The 17906-nt window shown below is 34.6% G+C and overlaps 1 non-coding gene across 1 annotated transcript; it reads right to left on the bottom strand.

The window, feature by feature from the left end:
- Positions 1-16979: 16979 nt before the first annotated feature.
- On the bottom strand, positions 16980-17086 carry LOC139865151 (small nucleolar RNA R71). The gene has a single exon (XR_011764675.1). It is a non-coding gene; the product is annotated as a small nucleolar RNA R71 (small nucleolar RNA).
- Between the last annotated feature and the right edge of the window lie 820 nt (positions 17087-17906).

Here is a 17906-nt window from a genome sequence, read left to right as displayed (position 1 = left end):
TCCCGGGTCATTGTTACAACTTAAGGACTTCGGGGGCTGACGATACATATAAAGTTCATCGGGGTTGGAATTAGATTTCTCTATTTTTATGCCCTTTCCCTTATTATTTTCTTTTGCCTTTTTAAATTCAGTTGGGGTAATTTCTATAACATCATCGGAATTCTCGTCGGAATCCGATTCATCGGAGAATTGGTAATCCTCCCAATATTTTGCTTCCTTGGCGGAAACACCATTGACCATAATTAACCTTGGTCGGTTGGTTGAGGATTTTCTTTTACTTAACCGTTTTATTATTTCCCCCACCGGTTCTATTTCTTCATCCGGTTCCGATACTTCTTCCGGTTCCGATTCTTCTTCCGGTTCCGACTCTTCTTTCGGTTCCTCTTCGGGAACTTGTGAATCAGTCCACGAATCATTCCAATTTACATTTGACTCTTCATTATTATTAGGTGAGTCAATGGGACTTGTTCTAGAGGTAGACATCTATCACATAATATCAAAAGCGTTAAGAGATTAATATATCACATAATATTCACATGTTAAAAATATATAGTTTCCAACAAAATTTGTTAAGCAATCATTTTTCAAGTAAACATGGTCGAAGTCCAGACTCACTAATGCATCCTAACCAACTCGATAAGACACACAAATGCAAAATTCTGGTTCTCTAAGACCAACGCTCGGATACCAACTGAAATGTCCCATTCTTATTGATTAAAAACGTTCCATATTAATTGATTTCGTTGCGAGGTTTTGACCTCTATATGAGACGTTTTTCAAAGACTGCATTCATTTTAAAACAAACCATAACCTTTATTTCATCAATAAAGGTTTAAAAAGCTTTACGTAGATTATCAAATAATGATAATCTAAAATATCCTGTTTACACACGACCATTACATAATGGTTTACAATACAAATATGTTACAACAAAATAAGTTTCTTGAATGCAGTTTTTACACAATATCATACAAGCATGGACTCCAAATCTCGTCCTTATTTAAGTATGCGACAGCGGAAGCTCTTAATAATCACCTGAGAATAAACATGCTTAAAACGTCAACAAAAATGTTGGTGAGTTATATGTTTAACCTATATATATCAAATCATAACAATAGACCACAAGATTTCATATTTCAATACACATCCCATACATAGAGATAAAAATCATTCATATGGTGAACACCTGGTAACCGACATTAACAAGATGCATATATAAGAATATCCCCATCATTCCGGGACACCCTTCGGATATGATATAAATTTCGAAGTACTAAAGCATCCGGTACTTTGGATGGGGTTTGTTAGGTCCAATAGATCTATCTTTAGGAATCGCGTCAATTAGGGTGTCTGTTCCCTAATTCTTAGATTACCAGACTTAATAAAAAGGGGCATATTCGATTTCGATAATTCAACCATAGAATGTAGTTTCACGTACTTGTGTCTATTTTGTAAATCATTTATAAAACCTGCATGTATTCTCATCCCAAAAATATTAGATTTTAAAAGTGGGACTATAACTCACTTTCACAGATTTTTACTTTGTCGGGAAGTAAGACTTGGCCACTGGTTGATTCACGAACCTATAACAATATATACATATATATCAAAGTATGTTCAAAATATATTTACAACACTTTTAATATATTTTGATGTTTTAAGTTTATTAAGTCAGCTGTCCTCGTTAGTAACCTACAACTAGTTGTCCACAGTTAGATGTACAGAAATAAATCGATAAATATTATCTTGAATCAATCCACGACCCAGTGTATACGTATCTCAGTATTGATCACAACTCAAACTATATATATTTTGGAATCAACCTCAACCCTGTATAGCTAACTCCAACATTCACATATAGAGTGTCTATGGTTGTTCCGAAATATATATAGATGTGTCGACATGATAGGTCGAAACATTGTATACGTGTCTATGGTATCTCAAGATTACATAATATACAATACAAGTTGATTAAGTTATGGTTGGAATAGATTTGTTACCAATTTTCACGTAGCTAAAATGAGAAAAATTATCCAATCTTGTTTTACCCATAACTTCTTCATTTTAAATCCGTTTTGAGTGAATCAAATTGCTATGGTTTCATATTGAACTCTATTTTATGAATCTAAACAGAAAAAGTATAGGTTTATAGTCGGAAAAATAAGTTACAAGTCGTTTTTGTAAAGGTAGTCATTTCAGTCGAAAGAACGACGTCTAGATGACCATTTTAGAAAACATACTTCCACTTTGAGTTTAACCATAATTTTTGGATATAGTTTCATGTTTATAATAAAAATCATTTTCTCAGAATAACAACTTTTAAATCAAAGTTTATCATAGTTTTTAATTAACTAACCCAAAACAGTCCGCGGTGTTACTACGACGGCGTAAATCCGGTTTTACGGTGTTTTTCGTGTTTCCATGTTTTAAATCATTAAGTTAGCATATCATATAGATATAGAACATGTGTTTAGTTGATTTTAAAAGTCAAGTTAGAAGGATTAACTTTTATTTGCGAACAAGTTTAGAATTAACTAAACTATGTTCTAGTGATTACAAGTTTAAACCTTCGAATAAGATAGCTTTATATGTATGAATAGAATGATGTTATGAACATTATTACTACCTTAAGTTCCTTGGATAAACCTACTAGAAAAGAGAAAAATGGATCTAGCTTCAACGGATCCTTGGATGGCTCGAAGTTCTTGAAGCAGAATCATGACACGAAAACAAGTTCAAGTAAGATCATCACTTGAAATAAGATTGTTATAGTTATAGAAATTGAACCAAAGTTTGAATATGATTATTACCTTGTATTATAATGATAACCTACTGTAAGAAACAAAGATTTCTTAAGGTTGGATGATCACCTTACAAGATTGGAAGTGAGCTAGCAAACTTGAAAGTATTCTTGATTTTATGTAACTAGAACTTGTAGAATATATGAAGAACACTTAGAACTTGAAGATAGAACTTGAGAGAGATCAATTAGATGAAGAAAATTGAAGAATGAAAGTGTTTGTAGGTGTTTTTGGTCGTTGGTGTATGGATTAGATATAAAGGATATGTAATTTTGTTTTCATGTAAATAAGTCATGAATGATTACTCATATTTTTATAATTTTATGAGATATTTCATGCTAGTTGCCAAATGATGGTTCCCACATGTGTTAGGTGACTCACATGGGCTGCTAAGAGCTGATCATTGGAGTGTATATACCAATAGTGCATACATCTAAAAGCTGTGTATTGTACGAGTACGAATACGGGTGCATACGAGTAGAATTGTTGATGAAACTGAACGAGGATGTAATTGTAAGCATTTTTGTTAAGTAGAAGTATTTTGATAAGTGTATTGAAGTCTTTCAAAAGTGTATAAATACATATTAAAACACTACATGTATATACATTTTAACTGAGTCGTTAAGTCATCGTTAGTCGTTACATGTAAATGTTGTTTTGAAACCTTTAGGTTAACGATCTTGTTGAATGTTGTTAACCCATTGTTTATTATAACAAATGAGATGTTAAATTGTTATATTATCATGATATTATGATATATAATATATCTTAGTATGATGTATATACAGTTAAATGTCGTTACAACGATAATCGTTACATATATGTCTCGTTTCGAAATCATTAAGTTAGTAGTCTTATTTTTACATATGTATTTCATTGTTAATACACTTAATAATATATTTACTTATCATTTAACATAATTAACCAAGTGTATCAATATCTTAATATGATTCATATGTACCTAGTAAGACGTTGTTATAACGATAATCGTTATATATATCGTTTTCGAGTTTCTTAAATTAATAGTCTCATTTTTATGTATATAACTCATTGTTAAAATACCTAATGAGATACATACTTATAATAAAAACATGTTAACTATATATATAACCATATATATGTCATCGTATAGTTTTTACAAGTTTTAACGTTCGTGAATCACCGGTCAACTTGGGTGGTCAATTGTCTATATGAAACATATTTCAATTAATCAAGTCTTAACAAGTTTGATTGCTTAACATGTTGGAAACATTTAATCATGTAAGTATCAATCTCAATTAATATATATAAACATGGAAAAGTTCGGGTCACTACAGCCTAGACTTAGATTTATTTGTGTATGCGCTTTATGCGGGACTTGTAGGAGACGGGTCGGACCGGGTGTTGATTAGTGCTTAGGTTTATGTGAACTAACCTTGCGCTAATTGTTTTGTGTTGTGTTAGAAATCATCAAGCGAGATAGACGTTGTACTAGCAAGTTATTGCGACGTGCTCGCGTAACAATTATTAGCTACCATTGTTACGGGTTCAAATCGTGCCAAACAAGCAATGTACGACGATTGTTGAGCAAGATGAGGTAGTGTGGTGTATATACATATGTGTTAAGTCATTTCGTTCGTTGCTTAACCTTTTCCGTTTTATAGTATGAAGACGAGAAACGGACCCGAGACCAATGAAGGGGGTTCGAGCGAGGATGTTGAGTTTACGGCCAAGGTTGAGGCCATTATGCAAAGGCGTCATGAGGCCTTCTTAGAGGATGTTAAGAAGATGTTCTTGGATTCGATTGATGAACAAGTAGTCAATCTAGTCAAGGAATAAGTTAAGATTGTTCTTAAAGAGGATAACGCAGGAAGGCGAGACTTCCACTATAAAAACTTCAAAAATGCTCAACCTCCCACCTTTGAAGGTGAGTGAGACCCACTCAAGAGTGCTCGATGGATCTCCGATATGGAGGGGGCTTTCAGTACTAGTGAGTGCCCTCTCGATAAAAAGACGAGGTTTGGTAGTAGCATGATGAGGGGTGATGCCAAGTTGTGGTGGGACGCGAAAATCTGACTTTATGGCGAAGAACAAAGTATGAGTTTGACGTGGGACGAGTTTAAAGAAGAATTTTTCAAGGAGTACCGAACTTCAGCCGATCTTTCAAAGCTTAAGGACGAGTTACGTACTTTAAGGCAAGGGTCAATGGATTTGAACACTCTCAAGTCCACTTTCTTATCAAAGACCCAATTTTGCCCGGAGTATGACGGGAATGATCATATGTTGAAAGAAGATTTCTACCGAACCTTGAATGATAACTATCAGGAAAGGATTAGTAGGAATTCGGCGAAGACTTTTGATGAGCTATTTGATGTCGCTAAGGGTTTTGAGTCGCTTGCTCCAAGAAAGAGGGACTTCACCTTTGGCAAACGAAAATTTGAAGCTACTAGCCACTCGAACAAGAAGAGCAAGAGTGTGACCGAGAGCGTCGGTAGTGCGAAAAAGGGGGCTTCTAAGAGTTTTGGGCCCACGTGCTACAATTGTAGTCGACAAGGGCACTTGACCCGTGATTGTACGAACTCATCTTCCAACAAAATCATTTATTTTAATTGTAACAAAGAAGGGCACAAGAGGCCGAAGTGTCCCGATTTGCGCAACGATAATGTTAAGCAGCTAGAGAAGGCAGCGGGTACGGGTAGGGGTCGCAATTATTTGATGACCAATGAGGAAGCCAAGCAATCTAACGAAGTTGTATCAGGTACTTTCATGGTTAATTCTAATCCGGCAAGGATACTCTTTGATAGTGGTGCAAACTTGTCGTTTGTGTCACCGAAATTTGTGCCTAAACTTAATAAACCGTTAGCTAAGTTAAGTCGTCCGATAGAAGTTGAAATAGCAGATGGCAAGACGGTGCTAGTGGTTGATGTGTGTAAAAATTGTAATGTCGTATTTGGTGCCAAAAACTTTAAAATTGATCTCGTTCCAATGACCTTGGGCGATTTTGATATCGTTGTTGGTACGGATTGGCTCGATCATAATAGAGCCGAAATTGCATGCCATGAAAAATCTATTCGAGTGAAGACCCCTAGTGGGGGAGAGTTAATTATTCATGGCGATAAGCGGAGAAGACTTGTGCCGATATGCACTTTTGCACGGGCACGTCGTTTTCTTGTTGGTGGTGGCATGGCTTTTCTTGCCCATGTTGTTGATACTCGTGATGAGCCACCACCTATTCGTGAAATTCTGGTGGTTAATGAATTTGAATACGTTTTTCCGGATGAGTTACCGGGTGTTCCGGCGGAAAGACAAGTAGAATTTCGCATTGAGTTGGTTCTGGGGGCTACCCCCATTGCTAAAACTCCTTATTGTTTAGCGCCAACAGAAATGGAAGAGTTGTTAAATCAAACCCAAGAGTTGCTTGAGAAGGGTTTCATTCTACCGAGTGCTTCGCCATGGGGCGCTCCGGTTTTATTCGTGAAAAAGAAGGATGGTAGTATGCGGATGTGCATCGATTATCGGGAGTTGAACAAAGTGACGATCAAGAATCGTTATCTGTTGCCTAGGATTGACGATTTGTTCGACCAACTCCAAGGTGCAACATTTTTCTCGAAAATTGACCTATGGTCCGGCTATCACCAAATGCGGGTCCGTGAGGAAGATATTGAGAAAACGGCTTTCCGAACGCGATATGGGCATTTTGAGTTTGTGGTAATGCCTTTTGGTCTTACGAATGCACCGGCGGCATTCATGGATCTTATGAACCGAGTGTGCCAACCTATGTTAGACAAGTCGGTAATTGTGTTCATTGATGACATACTTGTCTATTCGAAGAGTATGAAGGAACATGAACATCATTTGCGGTGCGTGTTAAAGACGTTGCGGAAGGAGAAGTTGTATGCTAAATTCTCCAAATGTGAATTTTGGCTAAGGGAAGTTCAATTCCTTGGCCATATTGTGAACGAAAATGGTATTTAAGTAGATCCGGGGAAGATAGATACGGTAAAGAGTTGGGGACGACCGACTACGCCTACAGAGATCCTAAGTTTTCTCGGATTGGCCGGTTATTATCGTCGGTTTATCCAAGACTTTTCTAAGATCGCTTCTCCATTAACGAAATTGACGAGAAAGAACTCGAGATTTAATTGGGAGAACGAGCAAGAAATTGTTTTTCAATTGTTAAAAGAGAAGTTATGTCAAGCTCCGGTGTTAGTATTGCCGGAAGGGGTGGAAGACATGACGGTTTATTGTGATGCTTCTTTAAATGGGCTCGGGTGTGTTCTAATGCAAAGAGGTAAAGTCATCGCGTATGCCTCCCGACAATTAAAGGAACACGAAACGAGATATCCGACTCATGATCTTGAGTTGGCGGCGGTCATTAATGCGTTGAAAATTTGGCGCCATTACTTGTATGGTGTCAAGTGTACGATTTATTCGGATCACAAGAGTTTGAAACATCTTTTTGATCAAAGAGATTTGAATTATCGTCAACGTAGATGGATGGATGTGGTGAAAGACTATGATTGTGAAATACTTTATCATCTGGGTAAGGCGAATGTGGTCGCGGATGCATTAAGTCGAAAGAGTCAACATCCGGCGATTTGAGTAGGATCGTTACGCATGATTATTACTAACGATTTCCTTTTAAAGCTTGGCGAGACTCAAATCGAAGCTTTTGTTAACAATAAGCATGAGGAACGAATCGTGGGACAAATGGAGTTTATTACCTTTGGTCTGCATGGTTTGTTATCTTTTCAAGAAAGAGTGTGGGTGCCTAAAATGGGTGATCATCGACGAGTGCTACTTGATGAAGCACATAAGTCAAAGTATTCCATTCACCCGGGCGCGACGAAAATGTATCTTGATTTGAGGAAAGAGTATTGGTGGCCGGGCTTGAAACGTGATGTTGTTAAGTATGTTGAACAATGCGTCACGTGTTTGCAAGTGAAAGCTGAACATCAAAAGCCGTATGGTAAGTTACAACCGTTAGAAATCTCGAAATGGAAATGGGAGCACATTACCATGGATTTCATCACAAAGTTACCAAAGACGGCGAGAACCCAATTTGACTCGATTTGGGTAATAGTCTATCGATTGACGAAGAGTGCCTTGTTTCTTCCCATTCAGGAAGCAATATCATCGGAGACTTTGGCTAAGTTGTTTATCAAGGAGGTTATAGCGAGACACGGGGTTCCTATATCTATTATTTCAGATCGAGATACCCGTTTCACATCTCGGTTTTGGGAAAAGTTTCATGAAGATATGGGCACACAATTAAAATTGAGCACGGCGTATCATCCTCAAACGGACGGTCAAACCGAACGTACGAATCAAACTTTGGAGGATATGTTACGGGCGTGTATTATTGATTTCGGTGGTAGTTGGGATGAGCACTTACCTTTGGTGGAATTCTCGTACAATAATAGTTATCATACTAGTATCAGGATGCCACCTTACGAGATGCTTTATGGGCGGAGGTGCCGAACTCCGATTTGTTGGGGTGAAGTTGGTCAAAAAGAAATCGGGAGTACCGATTTGGTCTTAGAAACGAATACAAGATTGATATGATTCGGGATCATTTGAAAAAGGCGCAAGATAGACAAAAGTCGTAAGCCGACAAGCGAAGACGAATGATCGAATTTCAAGAAGGTGACATGGTAATGCTTAAGGTTTCGCCATGGAAAGGTGTTATTCGGTTTCAAAAACGGGGAAAGTTAGCTCCTCGGTTTATTGGGCCATTTAAAATTCTAGCCCGTGTTGGTGAAGTTGCGTATCGTTTGGAATTACCCGAAGAGCTTGCGGGGATCCATAATACATTTCATGTTTCCCATCTCCGTAAGTGTCTTGCGGATGATTCTTCTTGGGTGCCATTAAACGAGATCGAGCTAAACAATAAGTTAGAGTATATTGAGGAGCCGATTGCTATACTCGATGAGAAAGTCAAAAGGTTGAGAAATAAAGAGGTGAGAACTTTTAAAGTTCAATGGCGTCGTAGTAAAGGTTCCGAGTTTACTTGGGAGCCCGAAGAGTTCGTATTGGTTTACCTTCCCTCTTGTCATGCGGCTTGGATCGCGAGGACGCGCTCCAATTCTAGTGGGGAAGAGTTGTAAGACCCTAATATTTATTGTACAGAGCTGTAAATAGAGTACATGAAGCGTGGGTGACGTTGTGCATTAAAACTGAGGTCAGAAGCGGAGCTGGGCAAAGTGCGCTCAGCGCACACCTATTGGTGCGCGTGGCGCACTGTCCACTGTAGCCGGGTTCTGCTTGTTTTAATTAGATATTTTGATGGGCTTCTTGGTAATTTCACTTATGGGCGAGTTTAAGGCCAGTAGGTCAGTTTCGGGAGAGCCATAACTCCATTATCAACAACCTTATCCTTTCCACTTCAATTTTAGAGAGAGAGTGAGATTCTTGTGTGAGAAAGCTCAAGCTAAGGAAGGAGGAGCTAGTTTTGGGTCTTAGCTCGAGTTCTAAAGTTGTCCATCTCCTCTTTAGCTACGTTTTGGTTGTAGTGGTATGTTCTAACTTGGATTTCCTTACTTTGATTTATGTATGGGTTAGGGTTTGGGTAAATGAAGAACATAAAACCCATATTTGGTGATTTTGGGTGTTCTTGGGTAAGATGGAGTCATGAAGACTCAATGGTAACTAACCTAGGGTTTCAAAGTGTTAAATGATGTTTATGAGTCCTAATTGGTTAGTTAATCACTAGCACAGCTAGTAAATTAGTAAATGGGTGTTAGATGGGTTAGTGGATGACCCGAAATGGGTGTGTTGACTTTAAACTAGTCAAAGGGCTAATGATTGACCTAGTTGAAAAATATGGGTATAAAATACCCTAATTATGTAATAGTTAGTGTCGTTGAACCTTAATCACTAGCTTTTAAGTGATTAATGATGGTCTTGACCCTTAAGGGCGGTTTTGGTGAAAATGGGGCATTTAATGCATTTAAGTCATTAAATGCACATGAGTGAAGTGTTGGTATTTAGTCCAACAAGTTTGTTTGTTGATCGAGTACTTATTATATTAGGTACCTTGCTTTGAAGCTTGTGGAGGACCAACTGAAATGTCCCGTTCTTATTGATTAAAAACGTTCCATATTAATTGATTTCGTTGCGAGGTTTTGACCTCTATATGAGACATTTTTCAAAGACTGTATTCATTTTTAAAACAAACCATAACCTTTATTTCATAAATAAAGGTTTAAAAAGCTTTACGTAGATTATCAAATAATGATAATCTAAAATATCTTGTTTACACACGACCATTACATAATGGTTTACAATACAAATAAGTTACATCGAAATCAGTTTCTTGAATGCAGTTTTTACACAATATCATACAAACATGGACTCCAAATCTTGTCCTTATTTTAGTATGCAACAGCGGAAGCTCTTAGTATTCACCTGAGAATAAACATGCTTTAAACGTCAACAAAAATGTTGGTGAGTTATAGGTTTAACCTATATATATCAAATCATAACAATAGACCACAAGATTTCATATTTCAATACACATCCCATACATAGAGATAAAAATCATTCATATGGTGAACACCTGGTAACCGACATTAACAAGATGCATATAAGAATATCCCCATCATTCCGGGATCCTCCATCGGACATGATATAAATTTCGAAGTACTAAAGCATCCGGTACTTTGGATGGGGCTTGTTGGGCCCGATAGATCTATCTTTAGGATTCGCGTCAATTAGGGTGTCCGTTCCCTAATTCTTAGATTACCAGACTTAATAAAAAGGGGCATATTCGATTTCGATAATTCAACCATAGAATTTAGTTTCACGTACTTGTGTCTATTTTGTAAATCATTTATAAAACATGCATGTATTCTCATCCCAAAAATATTAGATTTTAAAAGTGAGACTATAACTCACTTTCACAGATTTTTACTTCGTCGGGAAGTAAGACTTGGTCACTGGTTGATTCACGAACCTATAACAATATATACATATATATCAAAGTATGTTCAAAATATATTTACAACACTTTTAATATATTTTGATGTTTTAAGTTTATTAAGTCAGCTGTCCTCGTTAGTAACCTACAACTAGTTGTCCACAGTTAGATGTACAGAAATAAATCGATAAATATTATCTTGAATCAATCCACGACCCAGTATATACGTATCTCAGTATTGATCACAACTCAAACTATATATATTTTGGAATCAACCTCAACCCTGTATAGCTAACTCCAACATTCACATATAGAGTGTCTATGGTTGTTCCAAAATATATATAGATGTGTCGACATGATAGGTCGAAACATTGTATACGTGTGTATGGTATCTCAAGATTACATAATATACAATACAAGTTGATTAAGTTATGGTTGGAATAGATTTGTTACCAATTTTCACGTAGCTAAAATGAGAAAAATTATCCAATCTTGTTTTACCCATAACTTCTTCATTTTAAATCCGTTTTGAGTGAATCAAATTGCTATGGTTTCATATTGAACTCTATTTTATGAATCTAAACATAAAAAGTATAGGTTTATAGTCGGAAAAATAAGTTACAAGTCATTTTTGTAAAGGTAGTCATTTCAGTCGAAAGAACGACGTCTAGATGACCATTTTAGAAAACATACTTTCACTTTGAGTTTAACCATAATTTTTGGATATAGTTTCATGTTCGTAATAAAAATTATTTTTCCAGAATAACAACTTTTAAATAAAAGTTTATAATAGTTTTTAATTAACTAACCCAAAACAGCACGCGGTGTTACTACGACGGCGTAAATCCGATTTTACGGTGTTTTTCGTGTTTCCAGGTTTTAAATCATTAAGTTAGCATATCATATAGATATAGAACATGTGTTTAGTTGATTTTAAAAGTCAAGTTAGAAGGATTAACTTTTATTTGCGAACAAGTTTAGAATTAACTAAACTATGTTCTAGTGATTACAAGTTTAAACCTTCGAATAAGATAGCTTTATATGTATGAATCGAATGATGTTATGAACATCATTACTACCTCAAGTTCCTTGAATAAACCTACTGGAAATGAGAAAAATAGATCTAGCTTCAAAGGATCCTTGTATGGCTTGAAAGTTCTTGAAGCAGAATTATGACACGAAAACAATTTCAAGTAAGATTTCCACTCGAAATAAGATTGTTATAGTTATAGAAATTGAATTAAAGTTTGAATATGATTATTACCTTGTATTAGAAAGATAACCTACTGTAAGTAATAAAGGTTTATTGATCTTGGATGATTACTTGGAATGGATTTAGAAAACTTGGAAGTAAACTTGCAATCTTGGAAGTATTCTTGATTTTATGAAACTAGAACTTTTGAAATTTATGAAGAACACTTAGAACTTGAAGATAGAACTTGAGAGAGATCAATTAGATGAAGAAAATTGAAGAATGAAAGTGTTTGTAGGTGTTTTTGATCGTTGGTGTATGGATTAGATATAAAGGATATGTAATTTTGTTTTCATGTAAATAAGTCATGAATGATTACTCATATTTTTGTAATTTTATGAGATATTTCATGCTAGTTGCCAAATGATGGTTCCCACATGTTTTAGGTGACTCACATGGGCTGCTAAGAGCTGATCATTGGAGTGTATATACCAATAGTACATACATCTAAAAGCTGTGTATTGTACGAGTACGAATACGGGTGCATACGAGTAGAATTGTTGATGAAACTGAAAGAGGATGTAATTGTAAGCATTTTTGTTAAGTAGAAGTATTTTGATAAGTATCTTGAAGTCTTTCAAAAGTGTATGAATACATATTAAAACACTACATGTATATACATTTTAACTGAGTCGTTAAGTCATCGTTAGTCGTTACATGTAAATGTTGTTTTGAAACCTTTAGGTTAACGATCTTGTTAAATGTTGTTAACCCAATGTTTATAATATCAAATGATATTTTAAATTATTATATTATCATGATATTATGATGTATAAATATCTCTTAATATTATACATATACATTAAATGTCGTTACAACGATAATCGTTACATATATGTCTCGTTTCAAAATCATTAAGTTAGTAGTCTTGTTTTTACATATGTAGTTCATTGTTAATATACTTAATGATATGTTTACTTATCATAATATCATGTTAACTATATATATATATATCCATATATATGTCTGATAATGCTAAAAACGAACATATATTTCATAGCATTATTCCTCAAGAAAGACAAGCTTTTAGTTGCAATTGTTCTATTTACAAGTGATAATCGTTTAAATAATAAAAGGTGAAGACAAAAGACAGATTCGACGAATTGAAGACGCAAACGACCAAAAAGCTCAAAAGTACAAAAGACAATCAAAAAGGTTCCAATTATTGATAAGAAACGTCTCGAAATTACAAGAGTACAAGATTCAAAACGCAAAGTACAAAATATAAAATTGTACGCAAGGACGTTCGAAAATCCGGAACCGGGACCAGAGTCAACTCTCAACGCTCGACGCAACGGACTAAAAATTACAAGTCTACTATGCACAAGAATATAATATAATATATAAATAATTATATTAATTATTTATATTTTATATTTATATATAAAATCCGTCGGCAAGAAAGACTCCAAAAGATGTGAGCTGTAATTTCAATCTCCGCGACTCGCGGAGTTTGAAGGCCAAAAGGGCCGCGAGTCGCGGAGCCCCAATTTCAGAAACTTCCTATAAAAGCAAACGAATTCTGATCGAAAAAACCACCAAATATATACATCTCTCTATCTATACGATATATATATATATAATTTATATTTTAATTTTAATTTTAATTATAATTCTAATAATAAGGGTATGTTAGCGAATGTTGTAAGGGTGTAAGTCGAAATTCTGTCCGTGTAACGCTACGCTATTTTTAATCATTGTAAGTTATGTTCAACCTTTTTACATTAATGTCTCGTAGCTAAGTTATTATTATGCTTATTTAAAACGAAGTAATCATGATGTTGGGCTAATTACTAAAATTGGGTAATTGGGCTTTGTACCATAATTGGGGTTTGGACAAAAGAACGACACTTGTGGAAATTAGACTATGGGCTATTAATGGGCTTTATATTTGTTTAACTAAATGATAGTTTGTTAATGTTAATATAAAGATTTACAATTGGGCGTCCCTATAAATTACCATATACACTCGATCGGACACGATGGGCGGGGTATTTATATGTACGAATAATCGTTCATTTAACCGGACACGGGAATGGATTAATAGCCACTAGAATAATTAAAACAGGGGTGAAATTACATTCAAGGGTAATTGGTGTAATTGTTAACAAAGTAGTAAAACCTTGGTTTACACGCAGTCGATAACCTGGTGTATTCATTAAACAAAGTATTAAAACCTTGTTACAATTCGAATCCCCAATTAGTTGGAATATTTAACTTCGGGTATAAGAATAATTTGATGAGGACACTCGCACTTTATATTTATGACTGATGGACTGTTATGGACAAAAACCAGACGGACAGATTAAATAATCCAGGACAAAGGACAATTAACCCATGGGCATAAAACTAAAATCAACACGTCAAACATCATGATTACGGAAGTTTAAATAAGCATAATTCTTTTATTTCATATTTAATTTCCTTTATTTTATATTTAATTGCACTTCTAATTATCGCACTTTTATTTATTGTTATTTAATCGCACTTTTAATTATCATACTTTTTAATTATCGCAATTTTATTTTATCGCATTTTTATTATTCGCAATTTCATTATCGTTATTTACTTTACGCTTTAATTTAAGTCTTGTATTTATTTTATATTTTACATTAGGTTTTAACTGCGACTAAAATCTTAAAATCGACAAACCGGTCATTAAACGGTAAAACCCCCCTTTATAATAATAATATTACTTATATATATGTTTGTATTTTTATAAAAGTAAACTAATATAGCGTTGAGCTTTGTTTAAAGATTTCCCTGTGGAACGAACCGGACTTACTAAAAACTACACTACTGTACGATTAGGTACACTGCCTATAAGTGTTGTAGCAAGGTTTAAGTATATCCATTCTATAAATAAATAAATATCTTGTGTAAAATTGTATCGTATTTAATAGTTTTTCCTGCTAAAATTAATAACTATTTTATATACACCTCGCTTAACATCAAGTATTTTTGGCGCCGCTGCCGGGGAACTATCTTAAAAGCCGGAAGCGCAACGCTAATATAAAAAAAAAAAAAAGATTTTTTGTTTACTTTTATTAAAATTCGTTTTGTAAAAATACGTTTTAAATATTCGAAATATATAAAAAGAAAAACAAAAATATAAGTATTTTTTTGTTAAATATTTAAGTTTTATAAGTTTCTTTATTTTTATTTTAGTTTATAAAAATATAAGTTTTATTTTAAAATCTTTTATTTATTTAAAAACAGAAAACAGAAAATAAAAAAAAAATATATAAAAACGCGTAAAATTTCAAACCTGTCAGCTGAATTCTGGAACCCCGCGACTCGCGGGGTTTGATGCAATAAATGCCGCGACTCGCGGAGCCTTTCTAACAGGCAACAAAAAACCCTAAACCAGCATTAATTACGGGTTTTAATTAATTATTATTATTATTTAAACCTAATTATTATTATTATTATTAGTTTTATTTTTACTTTTACTTTTTATTTAATTTATATATTTAGTATTAATTAGTTTTAATTAAATTATAAAATTAGTAGTTTTATTAAATAAATAATATAAAAATAATATGTTTATAAAAATTGTACTTTTTACAACTTTTTGTATATTTTTATATTTTGTCCCTTTTTAATCGTTGTAGCATAACTTTTGTATTTTTAGCTCATATTTAATTTTAAACTTAGTTTTTGCTATAGTTATTTTTAGTCCTAGATTTTTAGGCTTTGCCGTAGAATTCCTTAAGTACTTTTTCTTTAGACTAAGATTTAGGTACTTTAGAATTTTGCGACGCCTTTTTAAGTTTTAGTTTCTTTTTAAGTTATTTCCATTTGGGATTTAGTTTTTCCTGTAAGCTTTAATATTTTTAGACACCTTTTACTATGTATCAATTATCATTTCAATTAGTAATTTCAATTTGCGATTATAATTTTAAGTTAGTTGTAGTAATAAGGTTAGGTTAGTCAAGTATTTTTAAGTTTTTATAAGTTTCTTTTATTTTTCCGTCACCTTTTATTTTTCAACCATTTTTTCTTTTTCGACCTTTTTCGACGAACTCTTTTTCTTTCTTATTTCTCGCTATTCTAGTTTTAGGACATAGATTTTTATTCTACTTCTTATCTAAATTTCTTAAAATTACGAAAATTTATTTTGAGTGGTTAAATTGATAGACATCAAAATTTTCTGGTTCGTAGTAATAGTTGGATTTGTACGTGGACCGGGTTATTGGAGCCAAACAGTACTCAATTATATTGAGACCAAACGAATCCTGCCCCTCTGCTGCATCTTTTGGCTATTCGAAACGTGGGCAAAATCAAAAAAGTCTATTGATTGGATAACTTATTATAATTTTTCTTTCCTTTTAAAAACTAATAGGATATTCAGTGAATGCACCGAGCAAGACGTTCACCACCTTTTGTACGTTCACCACCTGTAACTAGATCAAGACATTTAGCAAATATTGTCGCCGTTGATTTTTCTTTAGAATCGTCATCTAGTCGAACAAGAACTCCAACTCAAATTTCCGATAATCCATCTTTTGAACCCGACTTCACAATTAAGAACCCGGAGCATATTCAAGGACAATTCCAAGATCTTGAACCACTAATTATTCCTCCTGAGCCACAAACCATTAAATCAGAATCCTCTAGTGATTCGTATTCAACAAATTCAATTATGGAAGTAACGGGACCTCTAAGTATGGAAGATCGAATGAGAGCCACACGCACGGGCCAAGGTCACGCCATTATTAAGCCAGAAGTTAATGCGCCAGATTATGAAATCAAAGGACAAATTCTACACATGGTAACTAACCAATGCCAATTCAGTGGTGCACCGAATGAAGATCCTAACGAACACCTTCGTACGTTTAAAAGAATTTGTACACTATTCAAAATCCAAGAAGTGGAAGATGAGCAGATCTATCTCATGTTGTTTCCTTGGACTTTAAAAGGAGAAGCCAAAGATTGGTTAGAATCGTTACCTGAAGGGGCGATTGACACATGGGATGTCTTAGTTGAAAAATTTCTTCAAAGATTCTTTCCGGCATCTAAAGCCGTGAGACTTCAAGGAGAAATTGTTACGTTCACACAAAAGCCAAATGAAACATTATATGAGGCGTGGACAAGATTCGGAAGGATGTTGAGAGGATGTCCTCAACACGGTTTAGACACTTATCAAATAGTACAAATATTCTACCAAGGTGTCAACGTTGCTACACGAAAAGACATCGACATAACAGGTGGTGGTTCCATTATGAAGAAAACCGCAACTGAAGCTTACAAAAGTATTGATAACACAGCCTCCCACTCGCATGAGTGGCACCAAGAAAAAGATATTTTTCGTTCATCTAAAGTGGCTAGAGCCGATTCTAGCCATGACTTTGATTCCGTTTCAGCAAAAATAGATGCTTTCGAAAGACGAATGGAAAAGATGAATAAAGATATTCACGCAATACGAATCAGTTGTGAGCTATGCGGTGGACCACACTTATTGAAAGATTGTCACATTGAACCAACATTGGAACAACGAGAGAATGTTTCCTATATGAACCAAAGGCCTGGAAATAATTATCAAAATAATTATCAACCGCCAAAGCTAAACTTCAATCGAAATCAAAACATTCTTTACAATCCAAAAGGACCCGAAAATAACTGGTATAACCAACAAGGTCCGAATAACCAACCAACTCAAAACAACACTTTCAATCAACAAAGACCTGGCTTATATAAACCACAACAACAAACCGAAGAGAAAAAGTCAAATATGGAAGACGTGGTATTCAAGCTAGTTGAATCTCAAACACAATTTATTGAAACTCAAACCCAAACGAAACAGAGATTTGATCAGTCATTAAGAACTCAACAAGCTTCCATTTTGAATCTAGAAAAACACGTAGGTACTCTTGCTAGCATGATGAGTGAGAGGGAACAAGGAAAGCTACCGAGTAATACTGAAGTAAATCCTCGGAATGAGAATGTTAATATG

Source organism: Rutidosis leptorrhynchoides, chromosome 8 (assembly GCF_046630445.1).
Source record: "Rutidosis leptorrhynchoides isolate AG116_Rl617_1_P2 chromosome 8, CSIRO_AGI_Rlap_v1, whole genome shotgun sequence".
Lineage (NCBI taxonomy): Eukaryota > Viridiplantae > Streptophyta > Magnoliopsida > Asterales > Asteraceae > Rutidosis > Rutidosis leptorrhynchoides.
This window is presented reverse-complemented; position numbering and strand designations above follow the sequence as displayed.